The sequence below is a fragment of the Macrotis lagotis genome, chromosome 1 (assembly GCF_037893015.1).
Source record: "Macrotis lagotis isolate mMagLag1 chromosome 1, bilby.v1.9.chrom.fasta, whole genome shotgun sequence".
Lineage (NCBI taxonomy): Eukaryota > Metazoa > Chordata > Mammalia > Peramelemorphia > Peramelidae > Macrotis > Macrotis lagotis.
In genome coordinates, this window is record NC_133658.1 from 731,716,033 (window position 1) to 731,722,032 (window position 6,000).

Here is a 6,000-nt window from a genome sequence, read left to right on the forward strand (position 1 = left end):
ATAGGGGTGATTCTTTTTGCTTTTTTTAAAATTTTTTTCCAGTTACATACAAGCAGTGCATTAGTTTCCTAGTTTTCCCACATCCTCTCCAACACCTTTCATTTTCCTTTCTCATCTTTTTAGTCAATCTGATAGGTGTGAGGTGGTATTTAAGAGTTGTTTTAATTTGTATTTTTCTAATCAATATTGATTTTTCATATGAGTTTAGATAACTTTGATTTCCTCAAATGAAAACTGTCTGTTCATATTCTTTGACCATTGGAAATGACCAGTATTCTTATTAATTTGACTCAATTCTCTATATATTTTAGAAATGAGTCCTTTATCATGAAGATGGGAGGAAATGGCTTTCAGGAAAGAGGGCTTATAATGTTAGATTCATTTGGGGGTGAAGAATTCATCATTTTGATTCAGGAAAGTAAAGAAAGGCTTAAATTTTAATTCACATGTTACTGAAAAAGGTCACACAAAGTTCATAGGTGGAGAAGTAGCAAGATAGTGAATTTCTTAGCAAAAGTTGAGATTAAAAAGTCTAAATTTAAGAAGGAAAAAAGGAAAGGAAAAACTTAGATCAACATAGCCATAAGGAGTTGGGGCTATATTATTCCAGTAGCATAGTCAAACCACTTTGGAGAAGCAGCAAGATAGTGGGTTTCTTAAAGAAAAAGTTGAAGTTAAAAAGTCTAAAGCATTTAAGAATGAAAAAAGGGGGAACGGCTAAGTGGCACAGGCCCTGTAGTCAGGAGTACCTGAGTTCAAATCCGACCTCAGATACTTAATAATTGCCTAGCTGTGTGGCCTTGGACAAGCCACTTAACCCCATTTGCCTTGCAAAAACCTAAAAAAAAAAAAGGAAAAAAAGGAAATGTATATAGATAGAGAGATAGAGAGATAGATATACATATATATATAATAACCATGTATGTATAACCATAAAAATACATAACCATGTATATCAACATCAAGATTGACCAACCAGGTTTGTGAATTCCCTGGGTCTGAGAGGTTCCAAATATTTTTTTTTCTTAAAAAAGGAGCCTGATTATTTCTTAAGAAGAATTTGTGTTGATATCCTTTTTTTTTAGGAACCAGTATCTCTCCAACTCACCTGAACTTGAGGAAATTTGGATGGGATAGATTTCATACACTGATTCAATTGCCAAATGATCCACTCTTTATTTGGATCATAGGGTATGATTTTTTTTGTCTATGGTTCCCTGCATTGCTATTTGTCCCCCAGATTCCTCTTCCTGGGACTCCATCTTTATTGGCCCTTGCTAAATGGTCCTTTTAGGGTTTTTTTGGGGGGTGTTGCTTAATCTTTTTTCTGAGGTTTAAATCTCCAGGCTACAAGCAGTGCATCTCCAATAGCAACCTCTACTAGATAGCAACCAACTGGTAAGTGAACCTGATAGTCACCTCCCTGTGGATTCTGACTCAATGAGTTCTGATTGTAATGTATTTTCCCTCCAAATGAGTCCTGATAAGATAGAAAGTAGAAGTTAGGGAAGATTGACCTTGAACTCAATTTCTAGGTGAATCTAGGCCCAAACTGTTTGGGGGGGGGGGAATATGAAGCAAGGGAATTCTGATCACAGAGAAAATGTAATCTTTTTTGAAACTTTTCTGTACTGTGGAGGGTATTCTCCATTCTGTGATGATTATTTGCCATCTCTACTTTCTAAGCTATATTGGACTTTTGGTCATGCCCTTTGAAGCAGGAGAAAGCATAGCACATAGTTTATAGAACACCACCCATGCACAATGAGTACTATCTTAGCCACTCCTTGGGGACTGTACCTGTGGCAGGTGCATTGGAGAATACTTGGCGCCAGGTGATAAACCACTCCTCAAGCACCACCACCCTTTTGCTGCCCATTGGAAAGGTGCTGAGTGTACTTCTGCCCAAAATCCCTGCTGTCTGTTTTTCTCTCCTTTCTTCTCTCTTCTCTTTTCTCTCCCCTCTCTCCTCTCTTCTCTCTTCTCTTCTATCACAGTAGCCACCTTCTTTCTTTCTCTAAACTAGATCCATATGGTTTAGCCATGCTGCTGGAATAATATGGCCCCAGTTTCATGTGACTGAATCTACATTGATCTAAGCTTTTCTTTCTTTTTTTTTTCCTCCTTAAAATCTTTAGACTTTTTAACCCCAACTTTTCCTTTAAGAAACCCACTACTGGGGTGGCTAGGTGGTGCAATGGATAGAGCACCAGCCCTAGAGTCAGGAGTACCTGAATTCAAATTTGGCCTCACACACTTAATAATTACCTAGCTGTGTGGCCTTGGGCAAGCCAGTTAACCAAATAGACTTGCAAAAATTACAAAAAAGAAAAAGAAAGAAAAAAAAGAAACCCACAATCTTGCTGCTTCTTCAAAGATCTTAAACTATTAACTTTGAATTTTATATCATAACTTATGAATTTTATATAGTAACCTCTGAATTTTATGTAATAATCTCTGAATTTTCTGCAACAACCTGTGAACTTTTTCAGTAACCTGTGAATTAAAATTTAAGCCTTTCTTACTTCATCACCCCCAAATGAACCTGATCTTTAACCCCTCTTTCCTGAAACCCATTTCCTCCCATCTTCCTTTTTTTTTTTTTAGGTTTTTGCAAGGCAAATGGGGTTAAGTGGCTTGCCCAAGGTCACACAGCTAGGTAATTATTAAGTGTCTGAGACCGGATTTGAACCTAGGTACTCCTGACTCCAGGGCCAGTGTTTTATCCACTGAGCCACCTAGCCACCCCTTCCTCCCATCTTCAATCAGAAACCCTAGATGTTAAAATTGTTTCCAAGCTTTCTACATTGTTTTGCACTCGTTTTATTTGTGCGAAACCTTTTAAATTTAATGTAATCAAAATTATTAATTTCACTTTTCATCAGTTCATATAAGTCTTTCCAGGTTTTCTAAAATGTTTTTTATATCATGTCATGTCATAAACTCCTCCTTTTTCCATAGATTTGATGGATTGTTCTCCTAATTGACTTATAGTATCATCATTTATGACTAAATTTTATATCCATTTTGACCTTATCTTGTTAGAAGGCAGTAGATGTTTTTTGAAACAATAAATCACAATTTGAAAAATATTCAGAGAAATTAATAGAAAATTCAATTTCAACTATTAGTGTGAAATGGCAACCAAAAAAGTGTATGTGTTTACTGATTGGTCTTAAGTTGTATTAAGAGATATAAGGTATACAGGACTAGAAAAGATTACATTGTGCCCTGAGTAGACACATTTAGTATTTTTTTAGTTCTGGGGATGATATTTTGGGAAGAAAAATGCTTAAGACATAGTTCAAGCATCACTTTCTACATGAAGACTTTACTGCTCTTCCCAATTACTAATCTCCCCCCACAAACTATTTTGTATTTAAGTACTTTTAATATATTTCAATTTAATATTTATGCTATAAATATTTTTATATGTACTTGTCTTCTATATTAGAATGAAAGGGTCTTTAAGGATTATTTTATTCTTTCCACTTTTGTCCCTAGGTCTAGCACAGTGCTGGATTATAAAGTAGCCACTTTAAATTCTGTACTTGTTGACTAATTGGTTAATTGAAGATGATAAGATGAATGTCCAAAAGCTGGCAATCAGAATGATGAAGAGCCTCAAGATTGTACAATCTAAGGATTAATTGAAAGAACTGGGAATGTTTGATCTGGAGAAGGGAAGGCTCAGTGACATATTAACTATCTTCAAGTATTTGAAGGGCTTTCATGTGTAAGAGGAATTCGATTTCTTTTGCTTGACCATGGAAGGCAGAACTAGAATCAATGAGTAGAAGTTGTTAGCTAGCAAATTTAGACTTGATATAAGAGAAAATTCTTCTTTATAAGGTAATGAGTTCACCCAACTGTAAATCTTCAAGCAAACTCTTCAGGTTTATTGTCGAAAGAGTCTTTCTCAGGTATGAATTTTGCCGTATTATTCTAAGATCCAATGGGAATATTCTTTGAATAGTAAAATAACAGAGAAAAAAATTAACTCATATTCCCAAGGTAGTATACAATGAAATCATCTCTTCTGAATTTAGTACCTTCAGTTCAGACTACTTCATTGTTCATACTCAAAAACTCCCTCTGGTGTCTGTCAATCACTCTCATTCTACATCTCCATTCTTATCTACCTTATCATTTGGCACTACCAGTCAGCTTGTTCATAGATACTAGCCTAGGAAGGAGGGAAAGGTTTAGTTTCTCTTGAAAGTTTGTGCTACTTATAAGGTTTCAATAATCACAAGCATATCTGAGGGAATATATACAATGTCCAGCATGGTGCTTGACACTTAGGTGTTTAATAAATTCTTTTTGATTGATTTTGGAGAAGTTTATGCATAAAGCATTCATTGGAGGGTGGATGCTTGTTTTTATATAGTATTTTATCCTTCCCAATTAAAACAATTTTTAAACATTTCAAAAAAGTTTTGAGTTCCAAATTCTATCTTTCCCTTCCTCCCTCCTTCCCGAGATAGTAAGTTATCCAATATAGTTTATACATGTGTAATCACATAAAATATTTCCATGTTAGTTATTTTGTTTAAGAAGGCAAAAGGAAGGAAGGGAAGGAGGAAAGGAGGAAAGGAGAGGAGGGAAGGGGAGGGGAGGGGAGAGGAGAGGAGAAATAGCATGCTTTGATCTGTATTCACACAGTATAAGTTCTTTCAAGTCAGATAGTATATGGTTCATCATGAATCCTTTGGGATTATCTTCGATCATTGTATTGATGAGAATAAGTTATTCACCATTCTTCATCACACATCACAATTCTTCGTCAATATTGTTGTTACTGTTTCAACTTCTGGTTCTGTTCTGTTTATTTCACTTTTCATCAGTTCATATAAGTCTTTCCAAGTTTTTCTAAAATCATCCTGCTTGTCATTTCTTATAGCACAATAAGATCCAATCATAATCATATGTAATAGGTTATTTATCATTCCCCAATTGATTGACTCCTTTCTCATGTTGAATTTTTTATAGCTATTGCTAAAAGAATAGCTATTAATATTTTTTCCAAATAGTTCCTTTTCCACTTTTTTTAAATGTCTTTGGGATATAGAACTAGTGGTGTATGTTTTGTCCTTTATTCTTGAAAAGGACCATGACATCACACAGGTGATGCCAGGATACATACATGAGCTAGATTTGAGTGAGGAGGTATTGTGCACCTCACTTTCTCCTCTGGAGTTATCTGGGTCCAATGACCAGATATGGATCAGGACAACTGGAAATGGCCCCTGGATGTGAAATAATCAGGGTTAAGTGACTTACCAAGGTCATATAGCTAGTGTTTGAAGTTTAAGTTGAACTCAGGTCCTCCTGACTTCAGCACTGGTGCTCTACCCACTGTGCAATCTAACTGCACTTAGAATAGTAGTGGTATTTGCTGGATCAAAGGGTATGACCAGTTTTATAGCCCCTTGACCATAATTCTGAATTGCTCTCCAGAATGGTTGAATCAGTTCACAACTCCATGAACAGTGCATTAATGTCACAGTTTTCTCACATCCCCTCCAACATTTATCATTTTTCTGTCAGATTAGCAATTCTGATAGGTGTGAGGTAGTACCTTAGAGTTGTTTTAATTTGCATTTCTCTAATTTACAGCATTCCCCCCCAAATGACTATAGATAGCTTTAATTTATCTTAAAACTACCTATTCATATCCTTTCATCATTTATCAATTGGGGAATTATATGTATATTTAGCTTTCTCTTTTTTTTAAGGTTTTTGCAAGGCAAATAGGGTTAAGTGGAATGCCCAAGGTCACACAGCTAAGTAATTATTAAGTGTCTGAGGCAGATTTGAACTCAGGTACTCCTGACTCCAGGGCCAGTGCTCTATGCACTGCGCCACCTAGCCACCCCGGAATTATATATATTTTAATAAATTTGACTCAGTTCTCTATACAATTGAGAAATGAAGCCTTTATCAGTGATAATTAGTACAAAATTTCCTCCCAGTTTTCTGCTTTCCTTTTAATTTTGT